The sequence below is a fragment of the Pholis gunnellus genome, assembly GCF_910591455.1.
Source record: "Pholis gunnellus genome assembly, chromosome: 12".
Classification (NCBI taxonomy): Eukaryota; Metazoa; Chordata; class Actinopteri; order Perciformes; family Pholidae; genus Pholis; species Pholis gunnellus.
This window is the reverse complement of record NC_136539.1, coordinates 10,495,265-10,512,059: the sequence shown is the minus strand read 5'-3', so window position 1 is coordinate 10,512,059 and position 16,795 is coordinate 10,495,265. Positions and strand designations below refer to the sequence as shown.

The following is a 16,795-nucleotide window of genomic DNA, read 5'->3' as shown; positions in this document are numbered from 1 at the left end:
GCAAACCTAATAGCTTCTTATAGATCCCTATGGTATATTATGTGTTAAAAAAGGCTCCACATCCTCTTCTTCAAAAGGATAAGGCTGATGTTGTTCTCTATTTTTCACAATGTTGATGCTTCTAGCCAGTATTGTCTGTGCTGCTGTAAGTACCCAGAAGCGCACCGAATGTTTATTTTTATAAAAATAGTCCCGAACAAAGTCACTATTGTACGCAAGTAATGTTTGCTAAAAATGAGATTGCCCAGCTGATTCAGGAAATGATGTAGCCTTTTTCCAAAAAATAAAACTATGTTTGTTAGGGATGGGTATCGTTTAACAAATTAAGATGACAGTACTACTTCAAGTACCCTTAAAGTGATACCAATACCAATAGAGTACTTCATTTTATACCCATCATGTGAATGGAAGCTGTGTGTGTCCCACTGCGAACCGGTGCTTCTCTGCACCGCACTCATGCAGCGGTTACGCTGACAATGCCGTCCTCTGACCAGCAGTGGAGGTTTATATACAACATCAGTTGGTCTAATACAGACACGGGTGGGTTTTACATTGGAGTTAGTTGAAAGCCTGGTGCAGGTACCGAGGGGAGGGGATTTGACGAGTTTGGAGTGAGAATGGTTTGGTTTGTGACCCATCTTTAAACATTTGAGGCTACAGACAATGTTGAAAAGTGTCAAAGATTTAGAGGGACTAAGACATGACACATAAGAAAAATATAGAATATATGAGAGCATCCATCCTGCGCTTATTTATTTTATTTATACTCTTTAATACCTCAGATTAACTGCCAGCAAAGCTCATCGCAGCATCATTTGTGATCATGTCCGAAAAACTTCTTATAGGAGATTAAAGTTTCACAACAATGCAATGTAAATATGTAAAATCCTGTGAATGTATGAGTCTGCCGTGGGCATTCAGCCATATGGAAGACTGTGCTGCTGAAAGCCGTTAGTTATAAATACTTCCTTTCTTAAATCACACATCCGTGAAGTTTAAGTGTTGAAATTCACACCATTAACCCCCTAAAAGAGGAGGTCGGAGTGGAAGGAGTGTATGGAGTGTGGGACACCCATTAGGGAGAGAAATGAAAGACAGAAAGAAGAGATAGGGGCCATAGGTTTGACAGAAGAGTCAAGAGACAGACATAGACTAAACATATTGAGATAACAAGCTTAGAGTGAGTGGCTGGGGTTCTGCATGACTAAAGGCTGCTTTATGCTTCTGACACGTGCTGGCCAGATCATCAGATAACTCTCTAATCATAGACTGGAGGTTCAACAATCCCAAAGTGTTGAAGCTTTCAGAATCAGGCGGTTAACGCCTACTACAGCTGTCAAGACGCGTTTAGGAGTAATTTAATCGGTTCAGCAAATTAATTACTTTCCAGGATAGACATGGATGAGAAGTGATTTCTGACTAACATTAGTTTACACAGGCTTGCAGAAGAACTGCTATAAACACCTCCAAAAGCTACACGCTAAGCATGGTTTCTGGACTGTGCTGTGCCTGAAGAACAACAGAAGCTGTAAGATAGTTATGGCCCCAAGTTGCATCAAGTGCTTGGACCTCCTGCTTTTTCATTTATTTTCAAGTTATTTATTAGACTTTTGATATCTGTATTAGTCACTTCCTGTCTGTTGCCATTTGGTGAATGCAACAGCGCCCGGTACTAGACATGGGAAGGCATTTAGAAGGTACTACTACACATTTGCAACAGCAAATACGTTTTGAAGGTAACGTAATGCTGACCGGACTACGCTTTCTAAAAACATGTTGAGAAAATGACTAACTCATTCTAAGTTAATTAACGTATCTTATAAGTTGCAAGAATGTTGATCCTGAATTAACTGTTTCTAACATTAGACTGAAACCACAATCTTTCCCTAACCAAAGTGTTTTTGTTGCCTAAACCCAAACACAGACGGGACTCTGGATGCGGACCTTGTGTCACAGTCCATCGCCTTGTACGTGTGTTTAATAATAGACAAACAGAAGTTCTATGAGACTTGATTGTTAAAAAGAGCAGTTGCACGGAAGGTATTAGTAAAAATACTAGTATAAAAATGAGGGATCTGCAGAAAATCTGATATATTTGGAATCTGTGGTTTAAGTTGCTACATTCTGTTCGTTTCATGGAAAAACTTTCCAGAGTATATAAACAAAAGCTAGTTTCCTTAATTTCTCTTATCTTGTAATAGGGCGCTCATAGGAACTATAAATATCTCAGTTCAGCAGTGTGATATGGTAAACTCAAGGAATGAAATGGACTCTTGTAAAACTCCCCATATACCAGTAAAGAGCAGCTCCTGTGGGAGCCAATCTTAAACAAATACAGAGGTGAAGAAAGGAATGGCCCAACAACTGTACTTTGGCGTGCACTGAGAATTTACCAGACCAATTTTACAGTCGGCCTGACATTTGACCTGCACGCTCTCTGTGGATACAGGAAACCCTGTAAGGAGACATAGAGAGGAAGTTCCACATTCCACATCTGAAGGATGCAAAAGCCTGATGACAGGAACAGCAGACCACCTTTCCCCCCCCCCCCCCCCCCCCCCTCTCACTGTTTCTCTGCCTCAGCCGGATGTGAAGGAAAGGATTGCGATCGGTCAGTGACGAAGTGATAATGCCAAGAGAGTGAACAGCTTTTAGTACGCAGTAGAACCATGGCATTGTTCGCGCTTTGTCTATGAAAACAAGAAAAAGTAATGAAGTAAAAACATACTCTAAGACCTTCGTCCTTTACACATCTGGTTTGCTAAAAGTGAACTGTAAAAACATTTCTCACGCACACTGATTTGGCTCTTAAACTTTCCGCGACGCCAGCCATTATAAATTCTCATTTGTTTTTCTCTCACTCTTGTTTGTCTCTGATTCATTGCGTGCATATTTCAGCTGTAAATTTCCGAAGACCTAAGAGTCATAAACATTACTGATGCAACTGAAACGTTCCCCTTGTATGCATTGCCCAACTGATGTACTCGTTTGAGAATACAATGGGGACCAAGATGGATTCCCACAGATGTGTTCATCCCTCTGGGGTTTCTAGCTTTACGTCTATCTCCATTCCGTCCAAATCTCTCCCTAGTCATGGCAATGAGCGCTTTACTGAATCGGTCAAACTGATCTCCTTCGCAGCTGTCTTGATTGGCTGAGACCTGACACAGCTGTGGCGATTAGGTGACGGTTGTTAATGAGTAAATGGGAGCTGTCAACATCTTGGTGTGGCTACTTTATGTGCAAGTAGAATTCTTTTATTTGAGCATCATCATTTCTGTGTCCAGGCTTTTTTCCGTTTTGGGTCACTCTCTCAGCAGTCGTCTTCGTCCTCAGCCGGCTGCTGTTTAAAAAAAAAAAGAACAGCTTAAAAACCCACTGCTCAGCACCAAAAAGCAGACAAACAAAGTTAGCGACTAGCTGGTGAACATAGTGGAGTATTTAGTAACTAAAGAGTCGGATATTTCCCTCATGAGTTGGTGGAGACCAAAACTTAAAGGAGCTTAAAGGAAAGTGAATATTGGCCTTACATTCATTATGTAAACCGACACTTGACTGTAAATAAATACTTTTGTTTCTCTCTGTCTGTTGAATGAGTCAAAAGGCAAATGTTTGCACTGTGGCCGTGACAACTTAAAAAGGTGATAATATGTCAATACGGTGTGAACAGCTTGTTGCGCTGCCCCCAAGTCTCATTCAACATAAACGACATAAGATGTGAGCATTGCAGGAAGAGCAATCCAGTTTCTCTGGAAAGAGGGTCACATGAGGTACTTCATGCATCAATGCTGGAATTATTATGTGCCAAGTGAGACGCTGAGTGTGAAGTTGGATATACTGTATGTCCGGACACGGACGAGAGACGGACTCAGCGAGCGTGAGAGAGAGAGAGAGTGAAATAATGAAAGTGATTGTTTGGTGGGGAATGAATATTCATTTCATGGGTTTTTCTGCTTTGGAGATTTGGCAAGCTGACTCTCCAGCCTCTACACCCACTCTCCTGGCAGAGAGCGCATTGCAGGCGGGCAGAAAAATATCACGCTCCCCTTAGCCCACTTCCAAAAGTCCTCACTGTTCTTTTGCATCATTAGTGGATTGTAGTCCTGAAATCAGTCATAAAAAGGGAAACAAGCAACCCTAAAATGGATTAATGAGAAAATAAATTAGGCACACAAAGCATCTGAAGTAGTTCACAAGACCACAAGTGCGGTCGAGTAAAGGAATATGAATCCCAAGTCCAGCAAGCTAAAGGTGATGTTGTAAAAACCGAGTTGTTTGTGGTATCTAAAGCATGACAAACTAGGGCAGCATGAGAAACTGAACACAAGTCAGCCTGCGTCCTCTCCAGACGACATGTTTCGCAGATCAATGCTGTCTTTTGTGCTGGGAGTCTTTCCGTCTTCAGTTCTCAGAAACAGGGAGTGGCGCCGGCTTTTATTGAGAAAACTTCGAGCTTAGAGAACAGTAGCGCACATCTGCATGAGCTCACGGTCTCTCCTCATCCCATACATTGGACATAGAGATAAAGAAACATCTAGAGGAAAAAGACAGAGACGGATGACATGGGGCAAACATAGACACTATGCAGATTGAGAGATGCTATCCTTTCCACCATGGGAAAAGCCACCACAGCTGATGTCGTACAGGAAATGACACACGTCTGAGGAAGCTGAGCACAATGACAGTCCACTGATCTTTTTTTAATATAGACGCTCTCTGTTTTTGTGGGAACAAGATGGTCTGTGTTTTTGGCTCCAGCTATAAATGGCAGAGATCTCCTTGTTCCATGAAAACAAGTCCATATACCTACAGTACATTCTGAATCCAGTACCCATGACTGTCATGGTGTTTCCTGTCTGCTCAGGGACAGGATGACGGCACAGAGAGGAATGCTGCAGGTTCGGATAAGATCAAAGACCCCTTTGAATACATTTTCACCAAAGGGGGGAAGCCCTGTACTGATGGTTTTCTGGTTCTTTGTTTAAAGGATCATAACCTCTAAGCCTCAGGGACATTTTACGACTCCTCAGCATATTAAACATCAAAACTCACCAATGCAGGACATTCATGGTGAAGCAAAAATGTTTTTTTCTTAGTCCCTGAAAACTTTTTCAGCATGGAGATGCATATTGTTTTCAACTGGCAGTAGTGATATGCATCGAAGCAGATATTTTGGCCTGAAAATGGTCTCAATATGAACTATTTTGTGTATGAAATAACCTCTTCCTAACTCTTGCACTTAAATCGGGTTGAACTTTCCTGATTAGAGCTGCATCACCATCAGTAACAGGATGTATCTTTCCTGATAGAAACTAATTGTCTGTCAGTAGAGGAGGAGAGATAAGTCAGTGAACTGATTTACTGGCTCTGATAACCTGCTCGTTTGTATTCGGGACCGGTTGTAGCTTCACATATCAGTAGAAGACATGATGCGTAGTGGCAGTTTTCATTCTGTCAGCCCCTCAATCCAAACCTGCAATCAGGAGACTCATCCGTCCCTGTATTGCCTCTCTATTGACCTTGATCTTGACAGGCCCTATTAGGGAGGAACTACCAAATGTGGAGCAATTATATAAAGAAAAATGTGTGTGTGTGAGTGAAGGGAAGGGAAGCAAAAACCTGCTGCTATCACTAAAACTCTTGACAGGAAGATTTTCTTTTTCTAAGATTGTTGGAAAATGGAATTCAGTAAGGGTCACAGTCTGGCTTTGTCCTGTATGAAAGTTAAAGCTGGATTGCGGGACTTTTACATATAAATTCATGTCTGTTTCATTCAAGCCCTTACCAAACAAGTTCACATATTGCTGATTAAGCCTATCGCCTATTCTCTCATACCGACACTTGTATGCCTGCAGGTGAGCTCGCCGGATCTCCCCCGCCCCCAGCAGTGTTTTGTTTTTTTACTTGAATCCTCCTTCTGAACACCTTTTTTTATCCGGAGCATCCACTCCTGCTTCTTACGTTTTTTTTGCCACAGCTGCCACCATGCTCCTAGTTCCTGCTTCCTTACTCGTTTCTTCCGTATTGGTAATTACTCTCACTACCAGAGGGGGGAGACAAAGGTTCCGCCCTCCAGCTCTCAAGCTGTGGGGCAATTGGGTATATTTTGGGAGAGGCTTAGGCAAATAGACCAGCTGTTTGTTTTTGCTAATGCAAGATGTATCAGGCAAAATCTGGAAGAAATAGCATCGGTTACAACCAGTTGCCTATTTACCCATCTAACAGACATAATGCAACATTAACATTTAATTACAGCCAAGTTTCTCTTCCCTTAATGAGTGTAAATCCAATATTCACTTTTCTTTTAGCTCTGGTTTGGTCTCAACCAACTCCCTTGAAAAATATAGCTGATAAATGCTCTGTTTGTTAGACATTAGGTCTTGGGAAAATAGGAATTAAAAAAAATAAACAACAGCTGTCTGGAAATTTGATGAAGTTTTTTAAATGATACGTAGAGATGAGGAGATCTGCAGTGATAATTTACTTTTGGTTCATCACTGTGAGTGACCCCTTAAACATTATACATAATCTTTACTTCCATTGTTATTAGAAAAAAAATACATCAAAGCACCTTTGAATGCTGAAGGAGCGCAAACAAAAAGTCGGACACATACGTTGCAGCTCTCAGACACAAAATTGTCCCCCATAATCTATTAAATGAACAAGATCACATCATATTTATCCGATGGCATGTTCGGCATGTTCGCCGGCCTCTACAATGAACAGAAGTTATTTTTCCCGTCTCTTTGCTCTTTTTTTCCATTTCTGTCAAAGAAGAGTTTGACCCACTGTCCTGCACCCAGCTGTGGTCGGGCTTTAAGAGCCTATAAAAGTCGCTCCCTCTCACATTTAAAGATGATGGGTGCTGTTTCAGGAACAAGAGGACTATTGTTGGTGCAGACAAAGAAGCAACTCTTTTTCTTTAAGAGACATTCAAGCACTTTTACTCACACATATATATACACAAACAAAGGGGAACACACATATACAGGACTGTCTCAGAAAATTAGAATATTGTGATAATCCCCATACGTGTGATTTAGTTTACTGAACCAAGCTGAGTGTTTTTCAAGGCTCAGGAAACCCTTGCAGGTGTTTCGAGTTAATTAGACGATTCAAGTGATTAGTTGAATACCCTACTAGTATACTTTTTCATGATATTCTAATATTTAGAGATAGGATATTTGAGTTTTCTTAAGCTGTAAGCCATAATCAGCAATATTAAAAGAATAAAAGGCTTGCAATATTTCAGTTGATTTGTAATGAATCCAGAATGCATGACATTTTTGTTTTTTTAATTGCATTACACAAAATAAAGAACTTTATCACAATATTCTAATTTTCTGAGACAGTCCTGTATATGTGTTTATCATTTCACTAAAAATGTAGTAATTATAAACCTGCAGTGATGGAAGAGAATATTGACCCGTCTCGTTTCAAAACTAGTCAGCTAGAATCATTAGAAAATTAGCTAATTAGCTTAATTAGCTAGCTTATTAGAATTGAGAGGCCGATTTTGTCTACCTTTGGACTGTTTAAAAGATTGCTAAGAATTTTAAGTTAACATTGAAATCTTTATATGTATGGAAAGATTCAGCAGCGCAACAGTAAGTTATGCTGTGTTCACACCAAACGAGGCGCAAATGTTTCGCGCGAGTAGATTACATACAAAGATGGGAATAGACGCTAGTAAACACGAATTTGCGGCTGGTGGCACGCATGACTCGCCTCATTTGCGCAAGTTCAAATATTTCAACTCGGGCGATAAATTCGCGTGCCGCTGTGTCGCAAAAGCCTATCAGCGTTGAGATGCTCCTCCAGTCATCGCTGACGTCCTGCCGTTGTTGAATCAGTAAAATAATATTGTAGCCGTAGGTGGGCACCCAGAGCTCTACGATACCTCATATTAGTAGTGACCGGACGAAACTATGTGTATGTATGTGTATAAACCATATGGTACAAATAATGAAAACAAAGCTGTCATACTTACACCTGGATGATGTTATTTTTAAAGTGGATGGATGTGCTATAATGTTAGCCTCTCTAGCGCGAATGACGCAAATAACCACAAATGATCCCGCGAGTAACGGAATGTAATTCAATGACCTTTATGTCGTCGTCATGACCTTATCCACTTTACAGCAGGAAAGAGATTAGTTACACTTTGCTACTGACAGTACAGTCAGTCAGTAGTCCAGCACATAACCTTGTGTGGATTAGGGCGGTAGACACTGGCCTTGTGTTACTATCTGTAGCCTGGCTGTGTTAGCATCAGCCAGAGCACATGGAGTCGAGTGTAACAAGGACAAACGAGATCAAGATGAGTCGAATAAGCCTGAGATATCCTGTTTCATGTTGTGGCTGGGAGATTGTTGCCTCATGGGACTCTGAGCTTAAGCATACTTTAGCCCCTTTCACTGGGGAGAAACAGGGCAATGTCCCGTAACAAGCCTCCCCTCTTTCTGGAACTTTTTCTTCATCATTGTCCTGTGGCCATCTTCCGTTTCCGTCTCAATCCATCTCCCCTCTCATTGAAAAAACACACACACTCCATGCATTCCACATTAATCACATCTGTCCACGCTGTATTATCGCAATAGGAAAGTTGGGTAAATAAGGTGTTAACGCTGTATGTCATCTGGGATGTATACATTTGATTTGCAGACAGCAGTCATGAAATGTCATGGTCGACAAAGAAGGTCCTCGGGGCTGCAGGAAAAATGTGACCAGAGTTGTGGGTCACCACAGCAACGCCATGTGTTCTCCATCAAGCCTTGTTGTGAAACATACATTGGGGGGCCAGATGCAGAGAAAACAATTAGATCTCCTTTAAGTCATCTTATATTTATTCCACTTTTCTGAGAAAGACATGTTTTCAGTGCAGGGCTCATTCTCAGGAAATGCCAATTTAGTCGTTTTGGAAATGTTGTGTTATATGTGACTACAGTTTTCCCATGGACAAGGTCAAGGTAAACACTGTCCTCTACATCTTCCTGAAACCAGGAATATCAACTTGATGTAAACTACGATTATACCCAAGATAGTCACGTGGGAAGCCTTTAACTCAATCAGTTAACATTATACATACATGGACATTTGCCCTGATTTGCTCCCTTTCAAAATATCCAGAAATTTGCACGATAGCTGGAATGGCTGTGGGCGTTGCATCCCTATGTGGGAAACATTAAAAACTTTTCCAGACTGGCAAGAGCTGGGCTAGCTGGATTGTTCGGTGGATTAAGAAAGAGACTTTAAGGATTACATGGGTATCCCTGACACTGATGTGACTGGCTGCAGTCCACTTTAATCAGTGCCAAGATCACAGCTGGCTATTTGACTATAAATCTAATATTCCAGACCTGGGTTTTCCCCATTGCTGTGTGTTGTTTTATTTGTTTTAACCATTTGTAAAATACTGCGTAATGCTATTTTGAAAAGTATATACATAAAGCTATCACTATCCAGTAATCTATTGATCATTTTAGCCTCGCTAGGCTTGGTGTTTAGTGCTAATTAGCAAATGTTGGCATGCTAATACTCTAAACTAAGACGGTGAATATTACCGGCTAAACATCAGCATGCCATTGAGAGCATGTTAGCATACTGATGTTAGCATTTAGCTCAATGCACAGCCGTGAAGTAGCCTCGTAGAGCCCCGAAAACAGCCGAAGTCTCGTCTCATTTATTCAACTAATTGTTGAGTCTGAAAAATACCCGGTTTTCAGACATCATTAAATTGCCTGTTTGACACAAAGACATTCATTTTACAATTCTATAAATGAAAGAAAGGCAGCACAACCTCATACTACATAGGCTGGAGATAAATCAAGTGTGATTAATCAATTATCAATACAAAAAGAATACATTAATTACAACAGATACGAATGAAAATTACAAAAAATTAATATAAAACAACTTTCTCACGCTTCATCGTCGCTCCTGTGGCCTCTCAGACTGTTACCCTCCAAGTCAATATACATACCTCCGTGCCCTTGGGTGCGATGTGTAACGTCAGAGAACTGCTTTGTTGGGGAAATGGAGTTCTCCTTGGTGGACGTTTAGAAACAGGCGGTCACTGCGCCCTGGGCGATCCACTGTATGGAAGCTGTAATGGCATTATAATCACAGTGATGAATGTAACCGTGGGACTATAGAGGCAACACACTCATGATGGACTTCATTACATGCAGACATACACTCAGACACACGATACAGGCACACAGGTGGTTGTCCTCTGAGGTGAGGCCAACACCTCATTCGAGACCGGCCAGTTCTCGCACTTTCTCACACATACCCACACACACACACACACACACACACACACACAGGCTGCAGCTGTGTCCTGTTTAGACACACATGTGCTTGGACCACAGACTTGAGACGTCCCATTCCTCTAACGTGAGGCAATGGCACAGGTGTCGAGCCCCTGAGACCCCTGGGATATAGCTGGAGGTCCAAGATGTTCTGTTCTCAGCCTGGGATCCCCCCCACCTCCCCCCGCTCTCGATAATTGATCTCCAACAACTCCATCTCTCTCACACACACTTTAGTCCAACCACTGGCCTTAGCGGCTCTCACTCTATCTTTGGTCTGGATGCTGTCAGATTTCTGGCACGTGCATGTGCACGTGCTCGGTGAGAGTGTATGCAGATATTAGCTCGACGTCTAAACACATTAATTCTAATATAAACTGGTCTCAAAGCAGCCAAACCACTCTGTGCCGAGTGGCTAAACAAAGAGCAGCAGACCTCCATGGGAAACAACGCAAGGGACAAGAAGTGACTGGTGTTTGTCTGCATGTCGTCTGTTTTTACCCCTCTACTTCATCTCTCTCTCTCTCTCTCTCTCTCTCTCTGTGAACGTGAGAAACTTCAAGCGGATGAGTCAGAGGAACTGTTGCACCAGCGGAGATGATGAGGGTTCAAATATTCTTTTCACAAATCTGGCTGGAGGTTTGTCTCCATGGCAACAAAGCATTTCAACTTTCTCATGGATAATCCTTCATTGGATGCTGTTTTTCATATGTGGCTGTTTTTCGCCTGTAGCCTGCATGGCTTCCTCGCTTTTTCTGTAACTCTCAGCATATCATTATATACCTGCTCTGATCCACCACGGTCTTCAAGGAAGTCGGACATTTTCTTCCAACCGGGGACTCGGAAAGCTGACCTGACTTGAGCCAGGAGATCTAAACACACTCTAATAGATATGTAAACAGCATCTACAGATGTTTATTTATTCGGCCCGAGTCCTCCTCAGGGCATCCAGTTGAGGACCCTCTTCGTCCTCCAAGCGAAGACCCTGAAGCCTCTCCCCTAACCCCTGATCCCCCTCCAGGGAGGCTGAGCTCCATTTTCCCCCCTGGGCATCGTGTAGAAGGGGATGCTGTTCTTCAGGAAATGAGTGCAAGAAAAATGTATCCAAGAAAAACATGTGAGCTGGGTCGCAGAGCAGAAGGACCGAATCCACTTAAGTGTCTGATCCTGATTGTGGGAGTCAGAGAGGAAGCAGACATTGACGTGCTGTAATTCTTGTTTCCTTCATTTCTTTCTGCTCTACTTTCCTTATATTCTACATCTTCTCTCGTCTTCCTTGATACATTCTTCTTTCCTTACGTTCATTCATTTCTTTTTTCTTTTATTCCTTTCTTCTTTTCTGAAATCATTCTTTAACATCTCCCCTTCCACCTACTGTTTTCACACCGCCTTTCCTTCCTTCATTTGTTCTTTTCAACTTTACTTCCCTCGTGCCTTCCCTTCGTTCTTGATCAATTCTTTCTCTTATTTCCTCCGTGTAATATTCAGGAAGCAGATTCAGTTCAGAACTGCTGGACAGCCGCTGCTGTCAAGTGAATAACGACGTCAATAAGCTTCAAACTAAGTGCTTGTCTCGTAGATGAAACACCTTCGGAATTGGGAAAGCTACGTTTGACACCTTTTGGAGCTTTCCTCATGCAGCGGTTGGCCATGTGTGAGATGAGAGATTTGAGCTTCTTTCTATATTTTTATTAGCTATCTTTTTTTTCCCCCAGTCGTTTGGTATGGACAAACCAGTCCATTTGTTCAAATATCACGTCTCGTCAGTCTCAAAGACAGCAGGCTTTTTCCCACTGAACCCCTTTTTTGTTACTTGCAAGCATACCTCAACATCACATATTGTAAGCAGCTCACAGAGACACTCACCATGATGTTACAGTTACATGAGTGGGTGTTGTGTGAATGTAAGTGCACCCACTCTGGTCTGCAGATGATTCTGTGGAAGTATGTGACTGTCAGTGGCATGTCCCACATTGATGACATCAGAGGATAATGCGTGCATAGCATCAGTCTCCCCTCACCACAGCCCTTTCTGTTAAGTATCCAGTGTTATTTCTGATACGCAGTAAATACAAGCATTTGGAGAAGAAGCCATCTAAGGTTTTAGGTATTTACATTGTTTGCAACAGGGTGAATGTAGAATTGAACACCCAAAAAGAGACACGGAACTGCTGGAAGCATGGTTTATATGTGAGTGAATGTTTGTAAAATAGGCAATATTCAAGGATCTTTTATTGTCAGGATGCAACACAGGGATGCACAACGGTCTCCATGCAGTTGTAGCCCATTTGCAACACAAGAATAACAAAACAAAACATAAACAGTGGTGCATTTTTCGAATTTGTATCAGGAGGAACAGCAGCAACAAAAATAGTTTTCTGTTCAGGTATGTACTGAATGTTTAATATCTTCCTCATGCTAGAGCTTCAACAAGACAAGACAACACGTAGAAGACAGAGTATGCTTAATCCAAGCTGGCACATTCAAAATATTTGGGGAATAGTTGAGCCTTCTTCCTTGTCGATGCCAAAGAACATCATCATGTCATCTGTTTTTCTGTGATTTATCGTATCTCTGATCTCTGTTGACTCTCTTTGTCTTTCAATTACTAACTCTTTCCATGTCGTGTGTAAAAAATTACGAAATGTCCCAGTTTATCTGGACAGACAGATGGAATAACAGAGGGAGCTTCCGGCCAGTTGTTTATTGATTTATTTTATTCCTCTCTGAGGTCAGAGGTTTGTGCACTGGACTGCGTGTTCCCATCCTGTTCTTAGCGGGTCGTTCCCAAACCGTCCACCCCAGGGGACAGTCTGGGTCCAGATACAATTTATGGTGTCAGATGGGGGAACTTTTAATAGGTCTGTGATTTAGGAATGAGAAATGCAAACACACCCACGTACACACAGGGAGAGCACAGAGAGAGAGATTATGGTTACTGCATTTTATACAATACGAAGAGGAGGGGTTTTCTCAGAGATTTCTTGATAGAGGTCAGACATTATGAAGGCACTTGTTTGCAGAAGTAATTCGATGAAGTGGAAATGTGTCAACTTAGAAATACAACTGGTAGGAAGCCATGCACACGTCCAGACTGAAGCATGTGTAATGGGAAAAATGATTTTAGGGTGAGGCAAAATGAAAAAACAACATTGATATATTCTACATATCCCAAAATGATCAACATTTAAGAATTAACTCAATACAGTATCAGCCTGAAAGGCAGTGTATTACTGCTGTTTGTGATGTCATGGTGTACTGACAGACCCTATAGTACACTTACACATCACTGCAACAAGAGGAGATGTTAAACTACTTGAGGTCAGCAACATCAAGAATTTCTCTGTAAAGGGTGATTTCAACCAAATTACAAAGAAATACATCATTTCAAGCTAAATTAGAGCCATCCAGCCATGCAGATTGCATTTGTTTCATTTTTATTTAGATATATATATATATATTTTATTATTTAAAATCCACCGATTTTTTTATCGGAACTTCTCTGGAAATAGTCCCGTTAAAAACTGTGAAGACAGATCGCTCAAAACTTCTCATGAAGATCCTCATAGCTTGATACCACTAGTACATGAGAAAATACGATGTGTGCATTGACTAGATGTACTGCCCATTTAATCGTGTGTGTCTGTCAAAGAGACTGCGAGAAAGGAAAATAGCTCTCTCACACCTGCATCTCTGGATCTTATTAGATTAGTGAACACATGCAATGTATTGTTTGGTTGAGATGTTTTGCCTGTGAACCTCTGCTATCCAGTGGGCACCAGCTCTCTCCTCATGCTGGATTCTCACATGTCAGGTTTAGCTGGAGGAGACTGTCCGAAATCCTCCTCACACATTCCTACAGCTGCAAATGATGGACCCTTCGTTGTCAATGACGGGCATGATATATGAAAGAAGGGGTTAATCCTTGGAACAGACAAAAAAATGATTGCAGTGATAGAGCTAGGAATAGCAAGAAACGACTTAAAGTGTTACGACTTAAATGCATCTGCTGTATGTCTGCTATTGTTTCTGCCTTGTTGCAGAAATAAATTGTTTCACTATCAGCATCCCATCATCCCACACCTTAACCCAGGTCAGGTTGTTCACTTAGCTTGTGTGTTTTCATGTTGAGTGTGTGTGTGTGTGTGTTTTATGCCTCTCAAATGAGGTGTGAAGTGAATAAGAAGCAGACACCGGTTGGCAGATCTGGATGGGAAGGGCTGGTGTTTTATTGCTCTTTTACAATCATTCCTCTATAGTCTGTGTCTTAATAGTTCTAGTGTATCGTGCACATTAAGAGTCACTCTTTGTCTTAAGTGGTGCTGTATCCGTTAGTAGCGAAGCCGTTCTTAGCATGTGTCCACTTGAAGCAGGACGATGGCTTGCCCCCCCCCCCCCCATGCTGAAATGACAGACCTGCTTTGTCAGGTCCGCACTCGATGTTATTGTTTGTACCATAGACAGTCAATGGTTTGTACACATACATTTAGATACATCAAGTTTTGTCCAGTCTCTGTACAAATATGAGGTACAATTGTACTGTGGGAGCCCACAGACAGCTTCAATATTGTTTCCCTCCATTTCTCATTCAACAATGTCAGAACATCACCAATGACAAAAGAAGAATCTCAAAGTTTATTAATATTGCACGGGTCGCATGTCCAAATTCAACAATACAGCCGGCAAGTGTGAAAGAGATCGGATAAACGGTTCTCGAGATATGCAAAAGTCATGCCGACATATACACATAACAGACAGACAGACAGACAGAAATTCCTTCCTTCCTCTGTAGTTAGAAGCAGTTGATTCCCACTTCCCTGTGTGGTTTAATCATGTTATTTCAGTCTGTTGTTATTTCCTCCTGACGCACACACTTCTCGTTCACCTGTCTGTCTGTCTTTTAGTCCCTCTAATTTATTAATCTGACTGTAGGACGTGTGATCATTTTAGTCCACAACAGCGGTGTGCCTGTTTGTCAAGGGCTGAGACCTTAAATGTATCTTATAAAGGGAAGTGACTATCACTGACTATAATTTTAACCATGGAATACATCCCTAAAAGCCATTTAAATTCTAGGACTGTATAATCAACAGTGTGAAAAGTTACCTTCTAAAATGCTCAACTTCTTACCACATCAGAGACTGCTGTCTGGAGCCTGTTTCACTGCTGTGAGCTCACAGCTCTCGGTCTAACCTAACCCCGTCATATTAACACACACTCACACACACACTCAGTGGACGCTTGCTTTCATGGTTTAAAATATAATTGCATTTTTATGCTGTATTAACCGTATTGGGATAAAGACGCTTTGTGCAATTATTTTCTCTTTAAATTGAAACAATTGAAAAATCCCTGTTACAATTTACTAAAGCCCAAGTTGAGGTTTTCTAAAAGTTTGTTTTGTCCAACCAATGTCCTAATCTGTAAAATTACCAATTTACTACGATGTAAGACAAAGAAAAGCAACAAAGCCTCACAGCTGAGAAGCTGGAACTTTGTTGGGTTTTTCCTTCCAAATCGAGGACAGAAGATGTCATATGTTGACTGATGAAACTGACTTGACTTGACCATCTAAAATACCTCAAAACTCATGGAGATGATTGCCTACCCTCTGCCTGCCTCGATTTCCTTCTCATTCCCCCAGTGACCTCAGTAGATTTAACTGCTGATTGATGGCTCGTCGTATCCCATTATGAAGCTCACGAGACATCAGGCTGAAGGTATGACATGAGCTGACTGTGACAGAAAGAGAAATACAAGGAGCTACAGTTACAGAGAAATGTCAGAGGGCAGCACGTGTCTCCTGAGTTTCATGATCTGGTAAAGTCATGACCGGCCTTCAAAGACAGAGAGGAACTCAGACCTATACAGACACGCATGTATGTGTGTGTGTTCAGTGTCCTTCAGTGAATCCAAGACATATGAAGAGCCCTCAACTTCCTCTGATCTAGATTTCCGGTTCTCTTTTTACACAGGCTCAGAAGTTTACTACACTTCGCTGTTAAAAAACGCCTTATCTTTCTCAACGAGTCTTGTGGTTTCTACAATATGTTAATCCCTGCTGTATCACATTATTTTTATGTTTGTTTAGGGTCTAGATGACAATTTATTCCTCCCCACAATGCTGTTTTGTCATCTCTCTCCCCACGTAGTCTGTAGCTGGCTGATTTGTAGGTCACTCTCCACAGAGGAGAGAGGAAAGAATACAGGCAGAAAGAAAGGAGGGTAAGAAGAGATGCAAGGGGATGTGAGAGCAGTCAAGAATTTGGAGAGAGGAGGAAATGCTGAGTGGAAGTAGTGGGAGCAGATAAGAATGGGGAGTATGGAGGTATGAAGGAAGCGAAGCTGTGGAGGACTGGTAATTAAGGAGCAGGGAGGACTGGAGAGAGATTTAGCTCAGGAGAGAAATGAGGCAAAGTGAAATGATGAACACTCAGAGTGCTAATGGAACAATACAGTAGGCTGTTGAAACAGGGTCGGTT

General features: G+C 41.7%; 1 protein-coding gene across 3 annotated transcripts in view; it reads left to right on the top strand.

The window, feature by feature from the left end:
• The window catches only part of col4a2 (collagen, type IV, alpha 2), a 58,411-nt gene that overhangs the window by 19,641 nt on the left and 21,975 nt on the right, over window positions 1–16,795 (top strand). The gene's annotated exons all lie outside the window — the stretch shown is intronic.